The sequence below is a fragment of the Macaca nemestrina genome, unplaced genomic scaffold, assembly GCF_043159975.1.
Source record: "Macaca nemestrina isolate mMacNem1 unplaced genomic scaffold, mMacNem.hap1 Scaffold_45, whole genome shotgun sequence".
Taxonomy (NCBI): domain Eukaryota; kingdom Metazoa; phylum Chordata; class Mammalia; order Primates; family Cercopithecidae; genus Macaca; species Macaca nemestrina.
Window position 1 is genome coordinate 475,633 of NW_027257674.1, and position 21,856 is coordinate 497,488.

The 21,856-nt window shown below is 50.3% G+C and overlaps 1 long non-coding RNA gene across 1 annotated transcript in view; it reads left to right on the forward strand.

Moving 5' to 3' along the window:
• Positions 1–20,812: 20,812 nt before the first annotated feature.
• The window catches only part of LOC139361377 (uncharacterized), a 30,032-nt gene continuing 28,988 nt past the window's right edge, over positions 20,813–21,856 (forward strand). The window contains exon 1 of the long non-coding RNA XR_011618943.1: positions 20,813–20,870. This is a non-coding gene — a long non-coding RNA (uncharacterized lncRNA). The remainder of the gene's footprint in view (positions 20,871–21,856) is intronic.

Consider the following 21,856-nt stretch of genomic DNA (forward strand, 5'->3'; position numbering starts at 1 on the left):
AGCTTGTATTCTAGGATACGGTGAACTTTATATTTTCAAAAATAATTTGCCAAGATCTTTTTCTGGGCTTCACGCTCTGTTCTCAGAACTCAGGACTGGTGGCTGTGGAAGAGAACACCCATCTAGGGCCCAAGACCCTGCTGGCCTGGCAGGGTTAGTCTGATACTTTGGGCACTAGCAGTAACAGCTCACCCTGTCTAACAAGTGTTCTCTCTGGGCCAGGCCCACCCATCTCTTTGCCTGGCTTTATTTGCACATGTAAGTGCCCTAAGGGCAAGGGCAGTACTATCCCCAATGAATGAATAAAGAGACTAATCTGTGTCTGGGCAGGCCCTTAACTTCTCATACCTCAATTTCCCTATTCCGGTAAATAAGGCTAAAAATAAGAATTCCCATTATTGCAGCATTGTTGGAAAATAATGGTATTAGACTAGTTCTTGGCATGCTGCCTGTCTCAGAGTGACTGCTCAGCCAGAGTTAGTGATGATGGAGTTTGTAATGGTGGTGATGGTGATGATGGTGATAGTGATGATGTCGGTGAGGATTATGATGGTGTTTGATGTGATAATGATGGCGATGGGGGTGATGATAATGATGGTGTGGCGATGTTGGTGATGGTGCTGGTGGTGATGATAGTGGTTGAGATGATAATGCTGGCGTGGTGATGTTGCTGATGGTATTGGTGGTGATGGTGATGATAATGACAATGGTGGTGTTGATGACAATGGCTGAGATGGTGATAATGGTGGTGTGGTGAAGTTGGTGGTGGTGATAGTAGTTGAGATGATGGTGTGGTGATGTTGGTGTTGGTGGTGATGGTGGTGGTGGTGGTGATAGTGGTTGAGATGATAATGAAGGTGTGGTAATGTTGGTGTTGGTGGTGGTGATGGTGGTTGAGATGACGATAATGATGGTGTGGTGATGCTGGTGTCACTAGTGATGGTGATGATGGTGGTGATGTTGTTGGTGGTGGTGTTTGTGATGGTGGTGATGATAGTGATTGAGATGATGGTGTGGTGATGTTGGTGTCGGTGGTGATGGTGGTGGTGATGTTGGTGTTGGTGGTGATGGTGGTGATGATAGTGATTGAGGTGATGATGGTGTGGTGATGTTGGTGTCAGTGGTGATGGTGATTGTGGCGGTGGTGATGTTAGTGGTTGAGATGATGTTGGTGTCAATGATGATGGTGATGGTGGTGGTGATGATAGTGGCTGAGATGATAATGATGGTGTGATGTTGGTGTCGGTGGTGATGGTGATAATGGTGGTGATGATAGTGGTTGAGATGATAATGGTGTGGTGATGTTGGTGGTGATGATAGTGGTTCAGATGATGATGGTGGTGTAGCAACATTGGTGATGGTGCAAACTCTGCCTCCTCAGTTCAAGCCGTCCTGCCTCACCTTACCTGGTGATGGTGATGATGATGGTGGTGGTGCAGGTGATGATGATAATGATGATGGTGTGATGTTGGTGATGGTGATGGTGGTGATGGTGGTTGAGGTGGTCGTGACAATGGTGTGGCAATGTTGGTGATGGTGGTGATGGCCATGGTGATGTTGTCACTCTCAAAGGCCCAGGTTTTTTTCTCTTTTATTGAGTTAAATTTACATCGCATAATATTAATCTTTGAAAGTTAACAATTCAGTGGTACTTAGTAAATTCACAATGCTATGTGACCATTGCCTCTATCTAGCCTCAAACTATTTTAATTTCCAAAGGAAACTCCATGCCCACCAAACAGTAACTCTTCATTCCTCTTTCCTCCCACTCTCTGGCACCGCTAGTCAGCTTTCTGTCTCCGTGGATATACCTATTATAAACATACTATAATTTCACATGAGTGGAATGTGGAAGCATGTATCATGCTTCTTTCATTTAGTAAAATGCCTTCAGGATTCATCCACGTTGTAGGATGTGTCAGGATTTCATTCCTTTTTAAGGCTGAATTATATTCCATTGTATATACAGACTACATTTTGTTTATTCCTTCCTCTATCAGTGGACATTTGGGCTATTTCCACTCTTTGGTTATTGTAAATAATACTGTGAGAAACATTTGTGTACAAGGATTTGTTTGAGTACCTATTCTTTCCTTTTTTTTTTTTTTTTTTTTTTGAGATGGAATCTCGCTCTATTGGCGAGGCTTTAGTGCAGTGGTGCAACCTCAGCTCACTGCAACCTCTGCTTCCTGGGTTCAAGTGATTCTCGTGCCTCAGCCTCCTGAGTAGCTAGGATCACAGTTGTGTGCCACCACACCCAGCTTATTTTTGGTAGAGACAGGGTTTCATCATGTTGGCCAGGCTGGTCCCCAAACTCCTGATTTCAAGTGATCTGCCCACCTTGGCCTCCTGAAGTGCTAGGATTACAGGCATGAGCCACAATACCCAGCCTGAGTACCTATGCTTAATTCTTTTGGTTATGTATGTGTCAGTGGAATTGCTGGGTCACATTGTAATTCTATGTTTGATTTTCTGAGGAAACATCAAATTTTTCTTCACAGTGCCTGCAACATTTTACATTTCAACCATTGATGTAAGAGGGTTATGATTTCTCCACATCCTCTCCAACACTTAAAAAAAAAAAAAAATTGGCCGGGTGGAGTAGTGCACGCCTGGGAGGCCGAGGTGGGTTGATCAACTGAGGTAAGGAGTTTGAGACCAACCTGACCAACTAGGTGAAACCTGGTCTTGACTAAAAATACAAAAATTAGCCGTGCATGGTGGCAGGCGCCTGTAGTCCCAGCTACTTGGGAGGCTGAGACAGGAGAACTGCTTGAACCCGGGAGGCAGAGGTTGCGGTGAGCTGAGAGTGTACCTATCACTGCACTCCAGTCTGGGTGACGGAGCAAGCCTGTCACAAAAAAAGAAAAAAAGAAAAAGAATTGTAGCCGTCATAGTTGGTGTGAAGTGATATCTTACTGTAGTTTTGATTTTAATTTCCTTAATGACTGAGAATGTTGAGCATCTTTTCATGTACTTCTTGACCATTTGCATATTTCTTTGAAGAAATGTCTGTTCAAGTCCTTTACCTGTTTACTGGTTGGATTCTTTGTCTTTTTATTGTTGAACTGTAATAGTTCTTTATATGTTACGGGTGCCATAGCCTTGTCATATTTATGATTTGCAAACATTTTCTCCTGTTCTGTCACTTGCTTTCTTACTCTGTTGATAGTGTTCTTTAATGCAAAAAAGTTTTTAATTTCGATGGAATCCAAATTAGCAATTTTTTCTTTGTTGGTCATGCTTTTGGTGTCATACATATCTAGGAATCTATTGTCAAATCCAAGGTCATGAAGATTTACTCGTATATTTTCTTCTAAGAGTTTTACAATTTTAGCTCATATTTAGGCTGTCAATCCATTTCTAGTTAATTTTTGTATGTGATGTGAGGTAGGCATCCAACTTTATTCCTTTGCATGTGGATGTCCACTTGCCTTAGCACCATTTCTCCATTGCGTTGTCTAGGAACCCTTGTCAAAAATCAATTGACTGTTGATCTATGGATTTATTTCTGAGATCTTAGTTCTATTCCGTTGATCTATATTTCTGTCCTTATGCCAGTGCCACACTGTTTTATCATAGCCTTGTAGTAAGTTCTAAATCAGGAAGTGTAAGTTTTCTTAGCTTTTCCATTTCTGTAAACAAAGTTGTTAGCATTTGGTAGGGATTGCATTGAATCTGTAGATTGTTTTTGGTAGTACTGCTGCCTTAACACTATTAAGTCTTCCAATTCATCAGCAAGGGATGTATTTCCATTTGTTTGTAGCCTTTAAGACCTCTTTCAGTAGTGTACAAGTCTTGCATCTCCTAGGTTAAATTTATTCCTACATATTATTTTTTTATTTTTGATGTTATTTTAATGGTAATAGCTTTCTTGATTTTATTTTCAGATTACTCGTTTCTAGTATATAGAAATCCAACTGGTTTTTGTATGTTGTTTTTGTACCTATAACTTCTGAATTTTTTTTTTTTAGACGGAGTCTCGCTCTGTGAGCTCAGGCTGGAGTGCAGTGGCATGATTTCAGCTCACTGCAAGCTCTGCCTCCCAGGTTCATGCCATTCTCCTGCCTCAGCCTCCTGAGTAGCTGGGACTACAGGTGCCCACCACCACGCGCAGCTAAATTTTTGTATTTTAGGGTTTCACCATGTTAGCTAGGATGGTCTCGATCCCCTGACCTCATGATCTGCCCGCCTCAGCCTTGCAAAGTTCTGGGATTACAGGTGTGAGCCACTGCACCTGGCCCTTCTGAATTTATTTATTGGCCGTGGAAAGTTTTTCTATGTATGAATTCTTAAAGTTTTCTATATATAGGGTTATGTCATATGCAAATAAAGATAATTTTATATCTTCCTTTCCAATTCGGACTCCTTTTATGTCAGGATTTATTTTTATTTTATTTATTTATTTATTTATTTTTGCCTAATTGCTCTGGCTAGAGCATCCAGTGCTGTGTTAAACAGAAGTGGCAACAATAGACATCCTATTTTGTTCCTCATCGGAAATACTTTCAGCCTTTCACCATTGTATACAATGTTTGCTGTGAATTTTTCATCGATGGCTTTCATCATATTGAAGAAGTTCCCCTGTATTCCTAGTATGTGGAGTATTTTTATCATGAGAGGATTTTGTTAAGTGCTTTTTCTGTATCAATTGAGATGGTCACGTAGAATTTTTTTATTATTGTGGTAATATGGTGTAATGTGTCTTGGGAAGGATGATGAATTGGGGAAGGATTGGGAGAGATGGGAACATAGGAATGAGGCAGAGGGCTGTGCCAGCTGGGGAGAAAGAGCCAGGTGAACCCTGCTGCTGCTTGTATTTTACCCACTTGATGAGATATGTCCTCTTGGGTGAAGGAAAGAGAAGCACAACTTCTGCTGTCCCAGCCTCCAGGACAGAGCCAGTGGGACAGTAATAGAAATTCAACTGGTTTTTGTGTGTTGTTTTTGCACCTATAACTTCTGAATTTTTTTTTTTTCCGAGGCAGAGTCTCGCTCTGTCAGCCCAGGCCAGAGTGCAGTGGCATCATCTCAGCTCATTGCAAGCTTTGTCTCCCAGGTTCATGCCATTCTCCTGCCTCAGCCTCCTGAGTAGCTGGGACTACAGGCACCTGCCACCACGGGCACCTTTTCTTTTCTTCTTGCAGTCAGATGTGATGCTTCAGGGGTTGCAGCACTGATTTAGTTTCAAGTGCTGAACTGTCCTTGCATTCCTGTGATAAATCCCACTTGGTCATGGTGCGTTGTCCTATTAATGTGCTCCTGGACTTCATTTTCTGGCATTTTGTTGAGGATTTTCACATCAATTTTCATTAGAGATACTGGTCTGTAGTTTTCTTTTCTTATAGTGTCTCTGTCTAGGTTTGGATTCAGGGTAATGCTGACCTCACAGAATGAGTTAGGAAACATTCCCCCTCTTCTGTTTTCTGGGAAAGTTTGAGAAGGATTGGTGTTACTCTTCTTTAAATGTTTGGTAGAATTCACTAGTGGTAGTTGTGGGATTTTCTTTTTGGGGGACATTTTTTGATTACGGATTTAATCTCTTGTTATAGGTCTGTTCAAATGTTTTATTTTGAGTCAGTTTTGGCACTTTGGGTGCTTCTGAAATTTCTCCATTTCATCCAGGTTACTTAATTTATTGACCTGTAATTTTTAATAGTATCCCATTAGAATCCTTTTTATTTCCTTAAGGTCAGCAGTGTATTTATGTTCATTTTTTGTTTGTTTGCTCTGAGTGCAAACAGTCTGCTTCATGCACATCTGTAGCTTCCATTCCAGGTAGCTTGCTACCCTGACTCCCTCCTGTAGCAACATTCTGGGGCTGCCTGGGGGGAATGTCCATTTTTAAATTTGCTGGTCAGTTTTATTTACATGCATTGCTCACTGGAGGAAGATGTTGAAGTATTTTCCAATTTGTTTGCTGCATTCTTCTTCTGGGAGTTGTCTGCTCCTGTGCCCTGCCTATTATCCACTGTGTTCTTATTTAGTCTTGGGGCCTCTTTACATGTTACAGATGGCCAATCTCATGTCACTTTTCTTTTCTTTGAGACAGAATCTCACTCTGTTGCCCAGGCTGGAGTGCAGTGGTGCAGTCTCGGCTCACTGCATCCTCTGCCTCCTAGGTTCAAATAATTGTCCCACCTCAGCCTCCCTAGTAGCAGGGATTACAGGTGTGCATCACTATTCTCCAGCCAATTTATTTTTATTTTTGTATTTTTATTAGAGACAGGGTTTCACCATGTTGGCCAGGCTTCTCTCGAACTCCTGACCTCAAGTGATCTACCCGCCTTGGCCTATCAAAGTGCTGGGATTACAGACATGAGCCACCGCGCCTGGCCTCATGTCACTTTTAACTAAAAGAAAAAAAAAAGAAGTAGAAGGTATCAAAATAAAGCATTTCCATTTTGCTGGGTTTGCTTCTGGATAAGTTTATTGATGTCTTAGGTCGTGTCCTTTGATGCTCTTTGTCTTCATTCCTTAGCTTGCTTAAGGCCTATAGCCCTGCCATCTGCATAGGAGGTGGCTCTCTCTTGTTCTAAGTCCCCAAGCGGGTTTACAAGGCATCTGGAGGAACACCAGGAAGGGAATGAGGAAAAAGAGGTCATGGTGTCTGGAGTCCTGGGCATGTTCCAAGGCCAGGCTGCTAGGCCTGTGTCTGGGCTTCTTTTTGGCCCTCATGAGGACAAGCTGGATGGGTAGTTATGGTGCGGCCTGCAGGAGGGGGCTCCAAGCTGCCTCTGGTGTTTTCTGTCCTCTCAGGCTAACCCTAACCCTGGTGAAGTGATGGGGACAGCCTGGCTGTGAGACCCCTCTTCCTTCCCTGTCCTTTGGTGAGAGGACATTGGTGATCTTCACCAAGGCAGGCCTGCTGGATGCCTATTCATTTGGGTCCTCATGGTGGGGCATATCAGGATGCTGCATCTCAGTGCAAGCTGCAGATGCCTTTCCAGGATGACATCTCTCCAGCTCTTTCCCTCCACCTTTCTTTCCTGGTGGAACGCTGTCCCTACACAGCTGTGCTCCATCTGGCCCAGGTTCCCAGATGATGAGCAGGGGTTCTCCCTAGAGCTTGGCAGATGGAAAGTGCTTGAGCGGGTGCTGAGTGCCTAGGGAACGGTCTGTTTCATGTCGTTTCAGCTGTGTTGGGAGTGGAAGAGGAGGACGTGCCTGACATCGACATACACCACTGCCCAAACTATGAGAAAACCCATGTGAAGTCCACCTGTAAGTACTGCAGCCCAAGCAGCCACCTCTTGCTGATGAGAGCAACATGCTCCCTGCCTGCACTGCGTGGAGGGCAAGGTCTCCTGGGTATGGGCTCTGGGTTGCTGGGGGCAAAACTCTCTGAGTAGTGTCTAGGCCTGGGGACCCTGCCAGCCTAGCTTGCTGTCCCCTGTAGCCTCACTAGACCCACTGTAGCACCTCCTGATCAGCTCCTGCTGGCAGAGGCAGCTGTGCCAAGACCCAAAGGGCTTTCTCAGGCCTGGGGAGAGGCCGGGCCAGCCTGAGTGAGGGAGACACGGACTTGGGGACCTGGATAAATGGTGATGCAGGGGTTTTCCAGGGGCCCCCAGCCTAGCCCTGCCCAGCCAGCCACTGCCACACGGGGGGCCTAGCCTGTGTTTTCTGGGCACGTGCATTGTTGGTGGACTTGGTCCTCTTTTCCTTTTTCAGCCCTGCCTCATCCCACCCACCACCTCCTCTGCAGAGAGGCTTGGAGGTCCTGTGCCTTTCCCACACAACCTGCTGTTTGCATATCCTAAGGGCTGAGGCTCTGTTTTCTTCTCGGCCCTCTCAGGTGTGGTGGGTCCTGGGGTGCAGGCTTGCCTCACACTATGCAGGTTCATCCAAGTGAGCTGGAGGTTATGTTAGCCTTGAGCTCCAAGCCTCAGCCCTGGTTGCAGAGGGAGAGCTGTGTGGTGGTCTTCAAGGGGTCGGGAGGGGTGTGGCCTGTAGATAGGACAGATGACATGGATGTGGGGGGGTGTGTTAATGTGGCCTCTGGGTTCCACTTCATTGGAGGGTCCTGGGTGCTCACAGAAGCTGCACTCACTGAACATGGGCTCTGGATGGGTCAGCTGATCACATCCCTGCTGACCTGAGCCCTGGACAAGGTGGGGCAGGGAATGCATCTGGCTCCAGGTCACAGCCAGTCCGAGTCACTCCCCTTCAAAGGGAGCCCCTTGCCAGTGTCCAGTTGCAAGCTGAAGCACCAGACCCCCAGATCCCTGTGGGACGGATTCTGTGGAACCAGTGGGGGCAAAGGGAGGATGCAGGCAATGGGTGGAAGGAGCCCCAGCACCGCTGTTCTGTGGGCTAAGGCCAGGTGGAGGGAGCCTTGGAGGCCTGTCCTGGCAGCTGGTGATGCTGGGGACTGGCCCAGGTTGGGGTATCACTACTCTGTGGACCTGGCTGCTCTTTCTCGGCCTCTCCCAAGGCGTGAGTGATTTGTACTTGTCCATTGCTGGACAACGGTGGGGGCTGCATGTGTCGAGAACAGATCTCGACTGGATCCCCAGCACAGCCTCAACACCCAGACAACCACCACCAAATATGCAAGAGGGTGATGAGGAGAAGCTAGCAGTTCTTCCTGAACTTTCAAGCTGATGGCTTGCCTGCGGGGAGGTTCTGGGATTCCTAAATTGCCTTCTTACCCCTGGTCCCCACTAGTTGGCTGCATTTATGCTCGGAATGCATCTGCCTGTGGCAAGCTCATTAACCTTGTGGCAAGCTCATTAACCCATCATCTGATTACTGCTCAAAAACAGATAAAGGGTAGGAAGGATCAGCCTGACAGGACGGGACAGTCTCATGCTGTTGCCAAGTTATTGAGCCTACCCAAAAAGCTAAGAGCCGAGCTGTCTTTGTGACAGGAATGACATCAACAGGGCTGAGTTTTGAGTGGAGGCCTGGGGGGCAGGTGTCAGGGCAGAACAGGGTTGCAGCCAGGACACCCCAGGAGGTGCTTTTCTGGGGGGCAGGACCCACTGAGGGCCCCCGAGTGGGGTCTTGGGAGGATGCTGGGGTGGCGCTGCTCTTGTGTGCTTCCTGCAGCAGATACACGTGTGCATCACTGGAGAAGACGCTTTCAGACTGGTAGGGAAGAAAGTGTCAGAAACCCCTGGGCCAGTGGCCTCTTTTCATAGCTTACGTTTCAAAGGGTCCTTGCTTGGGGTCTCTTGCATGAGTTGGAGCTGGGGTAGAGCAGTGATGTGGTGCTGGGGCTGGGCAGGTTTTGCACATTGGTGAGCACTCAGTTTCAATTTCTCTAATGTCCCCAGGCATCCCCAGAAACAGCCCACCTGCCATGGGAGTCCTGTGTGCCTGCCTCACCCAGGCCCTGCCCCTGTGCCTGCAGGGAGTTTAGGCAGAGGCCTGGTGGCCCAGCCTGCCCTTGATTGCAGCTAAAACCACAGTGTAGGCTCCTCTTCCCATGTCCTGTGGCCAACCGCCCGGGGAGGGACATTCTAGACCAGCGGACAGTGCTGAGGTTGCAGGCGATGGGACTCCCAGCCCCTGCCTGGCTGTACACATGTGTGTGTGCGTGTATGTGTGTGCTTACATATTTGTGCATGTGTATGTATGCATGCTTGTGCTTGTATGTCATGCTCTGTTCAGGATCCTGTAACACAATACTACAGACTGGAGGGCTTAAGTAATAGAAAATTTATTTCCCACAGTTCTGGAGGCTGGAAGTCCAAGATCAAGGTGCTGGCTAATTCAGTGTGTGGTGAGGGCCTGCTTCTGGTTCATAGACAATGCCGTCGTGACGTGTCCTCACATGGTGGAAGGAAGAAGGCAGCTCTTTGGGGTACCTTTTATAAGGACAGTAATCCCACTCATGAGGACTTCACCTTCAAGACCTCATTATGTCCCAAACACCCCATCTCCTAAAACTGTGACCTTTGGGGTCAGATAAATTTTGATGGGACAGATATTCAGTCCCTAGCTGTGTGCGTGCGTATGTGTGTGCATGAGCGTGTGTCTGCATGCACGTGTCTATGGGCTGAATGTGCTATATAAATTCTGTGAGGCAGATTTTCGGTGATTATTGAGGGATGTGTGCTCTGTCAGGGACAGAGGTACACGGTTCGAGCACCTTCCACCAGTGTGCATGTTCAGATTTGAAGTGAATGTGCACTGTGCCCAGAGCCTGTGATGCCCCAGTTGGTCTTTGCACTGACTCTGTCCATGCCTTGCACACAAAGGCACCTTAGGGACAAGAGGGCCGCTCCATGTCCCTGGAGAAGCTCTAAGCCAGAGCTGGGAACCTCTGGAGGACTCGAGCCTGCCTCCACTTGTCCTGCCCCTGCCACCCTGGCCTGCAGGTGGGGATGGGGACTGCTCAGGGTTCCCAGAGTTAGCGGTGCCTGAGGCCTGGTCCTCACACTTCACCCCCTCTTTTTGAAAGCCACCGTGGTAAGGATTGCAGGGTCCCTCCCTGTGCTTTTCTAACCTGTCTCTTGAGCTGATTTTGGCTGTGGCCTGTGGGCAGGGGCCACAGGCCCACAGGTTTACCCAACTGACACAGATTTGGTACAGGGTGGCCCAGGGTACCTGGCCAGGAACTTGGGAAGGTGTCCCCATCTGATGAGAAAGCCGCATAGTGGTTATAAGCAGCCCTGAATATCAACTCCTGACTTAGACACAGTTACTTATCTTATTGAACTGACTTTTCTCTTCCTGTCCTGCCCTGTGGGGTTGAGGTGACTGTTCAGCGGCCGTCTCCATGGGTATGTTGTCACAGGGACGCCGTCATCATGCTCCCCATGTGGTTCTGGGACAGGGTTCCCTGTGCCCATGCAGCAGGAGGGGCAGTCAGCCTCCTTGCTCCTCTGTGTACCTTCGTTAGCGACCTTGGCATGGCGCCACTTCTCTGGCTTCAGTTGCTTCATCCGTGTGAGGACCCTGTCCCATGAGAGAGGAGGTACACAGGTATAGCCGGGGGGCCCCTGGCCTCAGTGAGTGTTCACGGACAGGAGTGCGATTGATGAAATAATGACCACGCAGACAGGTGAAATAATGACCACGCAGACAGGTGACGGGGAGGATGCCCCCATGCTGCCGGCCGTGCTGGGCCCCTGCGGGCTTCCCACCATGGCCCTCTGTCTCTGTGGGCTGCCTCCTTTTCCTTGGTCTCCTCAGCCAGTCCTGAGGCCTCTCCCAGCTGCAGTGTCACTGCTGCCACGTGACCGCAGGGCTGCCTTGTGCTCCTGTCTGAATCGATGCCGTCCTGGGCCTTCATTGCAGCCCCTCCTTGGAGCCCTGTCCACACTTGGTGCTCCTTGCAGGTGATGATCTAAGGGCAGGCAGGGAGCTCTCCTTGGTGCAGAAAGCTCAGCTCTGGAAGTTTCCTCCCTGGGTCCCACTTGGCTCCCCCATGGAGTGCACGCAACTGCATCCATTTCCACGAGGCCCTCTGAGGCAGAGAAGGCACTTTGTGAACTCTGAAACCCTTTACTCCCTCGATATCCACACCTCCCTGGGTAGCAGCAGGCCCAGCAGAGGGTGATGGTATTCACAGTCGCCGAGGTTTAAGGTTGTTGGGGGGTTAGGAGGGTCTGGGTTGTCATTGGGAGTATCTTTTCTCCAACTCCTTTAATCTCTGGGCTGAACATCTCAACACACACACCTCTAGGGCCTGCCTTGGCCCCCTGCCCATCTCAGCTCTTAAGAAGCAGGGACTTCCAAACATCTGTCACTTGGGCGACACCTGCTCAGTGTCCCCAGCCTTGCACATGTGTACATGCGTGTGCCTGCATTGTTGCATGGGAACATATTCACTATCGATATGTGCACATGTACAAAGTCCAACGTGTGCGTACCTGGTGCCCCGGGAGGTGGTGTGACCTGGGCAGTGCGAGGAAGTAGGTGGGTTATGAAGGTCGTTATAGATAGTTATGAAGGACGGGCCCTTGTCACCTCTCGATATTTCCATCTGACACGTGTGGGAGCCCATGTCCCCACTCCCCCAAACAGTGGGGTTCCAGAGTCAGCACTGCATCTCCCCTGGCTGCCCTATAGTCCCAGATGTGGCACGACGGCCAGGCCGCCTCCTGTGGCTGTGGGAGATAGGTGGCCAGACCTAGACTTGCCTCTCCAGCGCCGTAGGCCCTGTCCACACCTGTTCTGGTGCCGAAGGCCTCGGCCCCGACGTGGCCTCTGACCTGTGTTTCTCTGCAGTGCTGGAGACGTGGTGGCCTGTGTGCCGGGCAGTCAGCTCACACTGGGCCACATGGAGAAGCATGGCTTCACGGAACCTATCCTCATCCCTAAGAAAGGTGGGCTGGGCCTGGCTGACTGGGCCCCTACATTCTATGTAAGTGACATTGAGAAATATGTGGATAAGTACCATCTGCTTCACAGTGCTCTGGAGCTTGAGCTGGGAGTGCTGGGGCACTCGTCACTGTGCATGCTGTTTCCCTGGCCCTGGCTGTGTCCCTTCTGTGCCGTGAGCAGGGGAGGCTCCAGGCTCACTGTACTCTGTTCCTGGTGCTCTTAGACCCTGTGTCCCATTGAGATGACATATGACCTGGCAGGTCCCTTGCCCTCCCCGATATTCTGGCTGCAAAGTGGGGCTGGTCTGGGAGGCCCTTTGATTCCGGCAGCTATGAATTGCATTTTTGTGGGTGCTACATCACACCACCATGCCCAGGAGGCCCTGGTGTTGCGGGCCCACGTCCCCATCCTGGCTGCCTGGCCAGACACCTGGCCTTCCTCATCTGTAGCATGACCTGTCCCCACGGCACTAGAGCCTCTTCCTTGTCTGGATTCCATCTGGGTTCTAGCCAGTGCTGTCGCCAGCAACAGTGTCCATTTCATGTCCCCTTGCAGTTCCACATCTGCTGGGTTCAGGTGGGTACTTGTGGGTGCAGGAAGCACTGGTGGTGGTGCCATTTGAAAGCCAGTGCAGGGAAAGGCCAGCACACCTAGCAGTGACTGTGATAGGCCAGTGGACACATGGCCAAGCATGGAGGCCCATGTGGTTGCCGGGCCTCAAGGTGCTCATGGGGGATGTCTGGATGGCTGGCACCAGGAGGAAAAACCCTGAACAGGCAAATGCTAAGGACAGGAGATGGGCAGACAAGCACACTGGCTTATTGGTGCTGGGGCTCCGAGATGACTAGCCCCACCACGCTGAGACTCACTCTCTTCCTCTGTGCACCACTCGTGAGGTGGGTAGGTGTGTGCTGGAGATGAAATGAGGTCACCTGTACAAGCCTCTGGGCACATACGAGCACCCACCAGGAGGCCAGCAAGTTCAATTTCAGCAGGGGCCTGGGGCCACGACTGTTCTCTCGAGCCACATGGCCACGCTGGGGCCACCGAGACTGGGCTCCTGGACTTGTGGTGAGGAGGAAGAGCGAGCACTGTGGGAGCTATGAGGCATCTCAGGAAGAGGGGCTAGAAAAGGCTTCTCCCAGTACCTGGGGCGGGGGTGTTGGGGGTCCATGCAGAGGGGCTGATTCTGTGGGATTCTTATTGAGGAGGAGGGAAGACTGGGCATGGTTTGAGCTGTGACAATAGCTCTGTGGCTGACCCTGGCCTGAGCCAGGATCCAGCCCCTGGTCTTGCCTGTGCTCAGCTTTGCCGCAGGTTTGCCTGAGTAGAGAGGGGGCTGTGGCCATCCGGTGGGCTTGCTGCACAATGCTGGTCAGGCAGCCTTGTGTACCGCAGCTGTAATGTTCACACTCACTGGGCCAGTGTTCTTTCTCACCTTCCCAGCCCCCGCATGGTGCACGCAGGATAACAGCTAATACAAGTGAGGGTGTGCCCAGTGTCAGGCATTTTTCTAAGTTCTTCCCATGTAGGAGCTAATTTCCTCCCTCCCACAGCTCTGAGAGGTGGCTCCTGCTCTGCCACCAAGGCCTGTGGTCATCTAATTACGCAGACGGGGCCTGGTTTGTCCCCTTGCCCTGTTCCTTCCACAGCTGTCCCTGAAGAAGCAGGGCAATGGTTCGTAGTTTGTATTGCTTCTATGTCTGTCTTTTTCCTCTTAATTTTTTTTTGTGATGAAACTTTTTAAACACACACAAAATTAAAGAAACAATAAGCCCTCATGCAGCTAGCACTGGAAACAAAAACCAGCAGCCTTCAGCCGATTTTCTGCCTCCATACGTTTGTTTTCTTGTAGTATTTTAAAAGAAATTCTGGCCAGGCATGGTAGCTCATGCCTTTAATTCCAGCACTTTAGGAGGCTGAGGTGGCTGAATTTCTTGAGGCCAGGAGTTCGAGACTAGTCTGGCCAACAAGGCAAAACCCTGCCCCTTCTCAAAATAAAGAAATTAGCCGGTTGTAGTGGTGGCACCCATAGTCCCGACTCCTCGGGAGGCTGAGGCAGGAGAATTGCTTGAACCCGGGAGGTGGAGGTTGCAGTGAGCCAAGATTGCACCACTGCACTCTAGCCTGGGTGACAGAACAAGAGCCCATCTCAAAAAAAAAAAATCTTTTTACATACACCATTTCACCCATAAAAATTCCAGTACATCGCTCACAGTTCCACCATTACACTCGATAATATTAACAGTAATTCCTCGGTGGCATATAAGACTCAGTTTAATTCTTCCCAGTTGCCTCAAAAATGCCTCTTTACATTTGGCAGTGGAATCCAAATGAGGCCCCCACATTGCATTTGCTTTTTATGTCCCTGGAGTCTCTTTTCTTCTGACAGCGACATTTCCTTCCATCTCATTGGTTTGTTGGAGAGGAGGCCATGGTTGGTCTTGCAGAATGTCTGACATCCAGGATTTTGTTGCCAGCGTCCCCAGTGGTGTCATTGAGCAGATCCTTTTGTCCCAGGTGTTTCCTATGAACTCGTGGTTAGAGGCTTGCTTGACTTGCCTTCAGGTTTTTGGCAGGACTCCCTCTGGGTGCGTGTGCTTCCATCCGTGGGGAGGCCTATTGTGCCTGGCCGCACTCTTGCAGTGATGCCAACAAGGCCAGTGGCCACGGCACACATCTCATCTGTCCACACTAACCCTATGGCCTTGCACTTTGTGGACAGAGCAGCCATGGAGAACTACTGTAAAGGGCTGCTGGCAATTCTGTGCTTTCTTCTGCCTCTTTCAGTCATGAGTCTTTTATAAAGAAATTTGCCTTCTCAGCTCGTCTGGCTATCCTGAACTTTTCTTTGTCAGCTACAGAGAAGGCTTTTCCCTTTATCAGTTTGCCAATTACCAGAGTCATGAATTGGTGCTGTACAAATGCGGGGGATTTGATAGCTTAATTTTTAAAAAGTAGGTATGTCTCATGAATTACTTGGAACATACACTGAAATGTATTTGTTGTTCATCTGAAATTCAGGTGGGCCAGGTGTCCTGTGTTTTCATTCGCTAATCTGGCCACCCTCACTGAGGCCTGTCACCTGGCTGCCTTGCAGTTATCACCAGGTCAGAGGGAGAGTGGTCAGGGTGCTTTGCTGAGCCAGAGGAAAAGCACGTGGATGAAGCTGGACGTTGGCACCCAGAGCCTTAGCATCCAGCCGCTGGCAACTCTGCTGTGTGTGACGGCAGCCAAGGGTATGTGTCCACTCTACACATCCTGGCCTCAGGGAGGCTGTGCCAACTTCCCAGGGTGCTCGAGCTCCTCCCAGCACCTCCCCACGGCTGGAACAGAGTGTGGATGTGACAGATGTCACCAAGCAGAAGGACTGCAAGATGAAGCTGAAGGAGTTTGTGGACTGTTACTACAGCACCAGCTGCAAGCGGGTCCTCAACACCACTAACCTAGAGTTCTCTGATACCCAGTGAGTGCCGCCACCCTGGGGCTGGGGTTGGGGCAGGGGTGCTGTGCCGTCCTTGGCAGTCGCCTGAGAAGCACAGTTCGAAGGTCTCAGTCTGGAATACTGCACATGGCACACGTGGATTTTTCCTGTTTCCCTCGCTCTTTTAAATTTTTTCCCTTTTTCCTTCCTTTTTTTTAAGGTTGGCCCACAGCTGTTTCTCTTTCAAAGTGTGAAGGTGACACATTGTGAACAATTCAAACAAAAATAAGGAGCAAAAAGGCAAAGCCGCCTCTGACCTTGGCCAATCCCATCCCACTCCTCAGAGAGAACCATTGGTAATGGTGTGTAGTTTTTTCCAGAATGCACACACTTTATCACACACTCAGACACATCAATGACACACCCACTTATGGACACACAACATTCACACTCATGGACACACTCAACAGTCATGACACCAACTCATGGACATGCTCATGACACACTGATTCATGGACACTCGAACACGTGACACATGACACACGGACCCTCACATTCGCTCATGGACACACTCATGACACACTCATAGATGTCACACTCGCAGTCATGACACACTCATACCTACTCACAGACACCAACGCGTGGTGAACTCACACTCATGGACACACCAACACACTCCTGACCCATTGACAGCACACCAACACTCACCCATGGATGTACTCATGCCACATTCATAGATACGACACACTATCAGACACATGGACACACTCATGACACTCAGCATTCAGCAACACAGGGTGCAAACACTCATGAACACACTCACCAACACACTCATGACACGTTCACAACACACCGACACGCTCGCATGACATGGACTTGTGATACACTCACTCATGGACATTCACGGACACACCGTGGACACCCTCCTGATACACAGGCACTGACACAAACACAAAGGGACTCATGACACGCTTATGACACATTCTTGAAAGACTGAGACACTGACTCACTGGCACACTCACACTCCTAACATCCACATCCCTGGCACAGTTACCAACACCTGCACACACCCGTAGAAACACCTACACTCACACACGAGATCCTGTAGGGGTCGCTGTTGTGACCCGCCTCCCTGCCTTCTAGGCAAGGTGGACTCCCCACAGATGTGTTTTGGTTGGCCCGGTCCCCCTGAGTTCCTGGCGCTAGTTGTCATCAGCCCTGCGGTCACTTTGTGGGGCATCCTCTGTCATGGCTGATCTACACCAGCCTGGCTTCCTGGTGGCAGAGCTGCTGGCCCCGTACTTTGTGGCTCTGACCTGGTTCTCCCCCAGGCTGCCCAGTGCCCGCCCTGGATCCACCCCTCACCCCCTCTCCATCAAATCTGCTGCCATCCAGCTGGCCCCTGGGAAAGATCCAGAACACTCACTCAGTGTTAGGCATGGGTGGCTAAGGATGGCTTCAGTCTGCATCATTTCCATCATCCCTACTTCCTGAAAGCACACAACACATGCAAAGGGGCAGGTAGGAATAAACAAAAGAATTATCTAAAACCATACCAAGAAAAAGAATACAACACTGTGCCAAGAGCCACAAAAAGGTAATATGGCTGTGCATGGTGGCTCATGCCTATAATCCCAGCACTTTGGGAGGCTGAGGCAGGAGGATCACTTGAGGCCAGGAGTTTGCAACCAGCCTGGGCACCTATCTTTAATTTTTTTTTTTTTAAAAAAGGTAATGAGCATTCAGTTTGGCTTGAGCTTCCTAACAGCAAAGGCAAAAAGGGAAATGGAGTGGGTTATGGTATCAGGGAAAGCAGTATGTATTGCTTTGGTAGCAAACAACATAACTGAGTCATGTCTCCATCAACTTAATTTCCTTCCCTGCCTGGGTAAGGGGGTTCTCACAGAGAGAGGTCAGGATGATGAAGCTAGAGAGGGAGAGGGTACTTTGGCCTGTGGTTTTCCGTTGGGCCTTTCAGGGCCATCCCTTTGCCTCCTGTGTCCACTGGTGCAGTCCGTGGACCATTAGGGGGTTGTTTGCAACTTTTATTGGTCGCTTACCTATCAGAGCCTTCACATGAGCTTGGGTCAGGGCCATGGAGTGGGCTCTGCTTCATCATTGTCTGTCCCCTAGGATGTTGGCCAAGTAGGTAAGGTCAGGCCTGACTCCATGGGCTGTCTGGGATAGCTCTTGGGGCCTGCTGCCTCACGGGGGCCCACAGTGACCAGTGTACCCCCAGACCAGACAGACAGATGCCTGCTGTGTGGCAGGTCTAAGGTGATGTGCCCACTGCTGGTCATTCAGACACATGTCACATCTGGACTCTTGCTCATGGTGGCCTTGCGTGTTCATGGGGGCTTTAGGACCACCCCCCACCAACTCAGAGAAAGGTGTGGCCTGCACCTAAGCAGGCCAAGCAAAGGAAAGAAGGACATTTGAGGGTGTGGTGGGAGGCAGGGACAGCCTGGCCCCCATCGTGTGTGGTGTTTGAAAGACCCAGCTGGAGGTGGGTTGCGAGGGCCCTTGTGTCAGGGAACCCTGTCCTTTGGGCAGCAATGTGCCCAGACTGCTGAGTGTTCAGAAGTTGGCAGCGGGCATGGATGGGGGCAATGAGGACTCCTGGAGGATGGAGAAGGGTGCCGGTTTGGAACCTGCTGGAGATGTAAAAGTGAGAAAGGTGAGGTCTGTGACTGAGGCTGGTGGGATTGGGGCGGTGGGACTCTGCTTGTGATTTGTGACAGTCTTGTCCGGGTTGGTGTGGCCTTCGAGTAGAGACAACAGCACTTTCAGATGGAATGACAGAGACATGACAGACCCTGTCTTCCTGGAGACAGCAAGAATTTCCAGGTCTGGTTTTTGGTGGTAGCTGAAATGTCACTGCACAGGTGCTGTTGAGCTTGACTTTTTTTTTTTTTTTGAAATGGAGGCTCACTTTGTCACCCAGGCTGGAGGGCGATGGAGTGATCTCAGCTCACTGCAACCTCTGCCTCCTGGATTCAAGCGATTCTCCTGCCTCAGCCTCCCGAGTAGCTGGGATTACAGGCACGCCACCATGCCCAACTAGTTTTTGTATTTTTAGTGGAGGTAGGGTTTCACCATGTTGGCCAGGCTGGTCTCGAACTCCTGACGTTGTGATCTGTCCACTGCGGCCTCCCAAAGTGCTGATATTACGGGTGTGAGTCACCGTGCCTGGCCTAGTTTGATGTTTTTGATGAAATGTAGTGCATTTTATCCAGGACAGTTTATACTTCATTGAATCGAAGGCTTTGCATTTCCCTATCTTCCCTGAATATGAGTCGACTGGATTTGACTGTGACTTGACATGGCCAGGGGTCGCAGGTGCCCTGTTGTCAGCTCTGAGGAGCAGTGGCTGTTATCCAGGTGACACCAGAGGTGCCTGGACTGAGTGTGAGAAATGATATCTATGCTCCAGCCCTGCTTGCCACAGTCACATGCACGTGGCCAATCCGGACTCACTTTCCAGTTTGCAGGAAAGGAGGCTCCTTCTCAGGGGTGGATGGTTTTGGGGCCTTCTCATTGTCTTCTGGGGGTGGAGGCCAGTGTCAGACCCAGTCTTCTGCCAGGGCCACAGCCAGCGCCTGGGCTCATTCCGCCCTCTGTAATCCTGTTTGCTCCTCTGTGAAATGAGAGCTGTGATGCGTGGCCTGCAGGTGGTGAGAGTGTGGGACGCGCCTCACAGAGCATGTTTCCCACTCCAGGGGACATCAGAAAGGGAGTCTCAGGTTCCCTCTCCACTTTCCTCTCCCACCCGCAGGATGCCCAGCTTCGTGGAGCCACCTGACATCATGAAGAAACTGCCCTGGGTAGAAAACTACTGGCTAGACGATATATTGCTGGCCAAGCCCAAAGTGACCCAGTACTACCTGATCTGCATGAAGGAGAGCTACCCCAACTTTCACATCGACTCGGGGCACCTCTGCCTGATACCGCGTGTTCAAAGTAAGCCACGCCCCTTGGGACACCTCAGCTGTGCTGTGGCCATGACCCATCTGCAAGATTGTCCGCAGTCCCACGAGCCCTGACTGTGGCCAAGATGCCACTCCCCAGAGGGCCCTCGGACCATCCATCCCTGGGACAGGAGGCCATGGAGACATCCCTGGATGGAGGGGCAGGGGTGCATGTGGAATCAGATAAGCACACGAATGTCTCCTTTTTCTAATGGGATTCAGGCTCAATAACAATCGGATGAGGCCGCTGGGTGACTGTGCACTTAGAGGAGAAAGGGGGGTGTTGTCAAGACATCCTGGAAGAGGGGCCAGTCATAACCAGGGCCCCGCACAGGAGCCAGCGGGCAGGATGGGGGCATCTGAGCAGACGGGGATGGCTAGGAGCCTCACTGTCGAGGCTGAGAGAGGGAAGCCAGAAAAGCCAGAAGAAAAATGAAAAATAGCAAAAGAAACAAAGGAAACCTTAAGCTGCGGGCTCCCCTAGCTGCTCACTGAGCTTCTCCAGACCGGCTGGGGCTGTAGCTGGGGGTGGGTGGGTGTGCTGATCCCACCTCTGGGAGGCCTTGAGGAAGTCACTGGGGCACCCTCAGAACCTGCCTTGGCTCCACTGCCGTAGGACAGGGGTCTCTCTGTTCCCAGTGCAGAACCCCTCCCGGGGCCAGGCATAAGACCGCCTGGAACACAGTGGCATCATTTGACCCAGCCTGGGATCCAAGTGGCTCTCAAGAGTGGAGCTACCTGGAATTCTTTTGACAGCCAGTTGCAGCTTTATTTGCAACCTAGGCATCCACGCCATTTGTAGTGCCTCAAAACAATGTAATGTGGGATTATGGGCTTTAGCCCTTGACTATGCTGGGGGCCCAGATACCCAGAATCTTCCTAACACACACACTTCTGAATTGCGAAGCCCCTGTGTCCTCAGTGGTACAGACAGGAGTCGTGGACCTGAACAGGGTACTTTTCACATTAGGACCTATCACTTGCACCCCCACCCTTTGTACTGGCATGGGCGGCTCTGCCAACAGGCTCTCTTGGCAGGGGGAGAGAACCTTCTGTCTCATCAGGCCAGCCTCAACCAGTATCTGTAGGAGTGCTGGAGGTCTGCACTCACAACCACAGCGAGATGTTCTTTGCCCACCAGGTCGACAAATGCTACAAGTGCATCATCAAGTGGGGCCAGACACTCTTCATTCCCTCAGGTGAGTGCTGGCAGCTTTGGGGACTGTGTCCTAGGGCTTGCAGGCCCTCATCAAGGTTACTGGCCTCTCAGGCCGTGTCCCCACCGTGGGATCTCTTGGCATCCCTGGCATGCCTGCTCCCTTGTCCAGACCTTAATGCCATCCCAGCCCAGTCCCTGCAGAGGGGCCAGCAGTGGGGCTTGTGCTGTCTGCTCAGCATGGGCACTCATCACCACTGAGGACACCTTAGAGCTGCACAGCCAGTCAGGCCCCTTCACAGCCTGGCTGGGCTCACTGTGACTGAGCCCATGGCTGGAGACCCAGCTCAGAGAGCCTTGTGTGGGAACAGCAGCCACGACATCAGAGCCAGTGAGGGAAGAGGGTGCAAGCTGCTCATTAAGTCAATATTGGGGGACATTTTGAGTCTCTGCTGAAGGAGAAAGCCCGTTGTGAGCCACTTTGTGCCCCTAGATGATGTTAGAACAAATCCCAGATACTCTGTTTCATTAAATATATCACTATTTCTGAAGGACTTCCTTTCCTTCTAAAATAACATAACTACAATACTGTTCCCACATCTCGAAAAAATGAACAATTAACAGCAATTCCCTAGTATCATCAAATAGCCAATTGGTGTTCAGATTTTCACATTGTTTTATAGGGTTTTTTTTTTTTTCATTTTAAGTAAGTATCAATCTGAGACCCTCACCCTTTAATGATTTATAAGCTTCAGAATCTTCTGTAATCTATGAGTCCCTCCTCCTTCCATCAGTTTCCTCACAGTCACAGCTATTTAGGAAAGAGCTGTGGATTTCCCAGGGTCTGGCCCAAGCTGTCTCCAAGGATAACCTGGGATCCAGTCCCAACTCTGGTGGTGATGTAGTTGCCCCGGCCTTCTCTCCTGGCCCTGAGTGTGGTTGGGAGGCGGGGGGAGCTGGACATAGGCTGGAGCTTCCTCTCTCTGTCTGAGTACTGCCCTCATGTGGCCTGAGCGAGTCCCCTCAGCT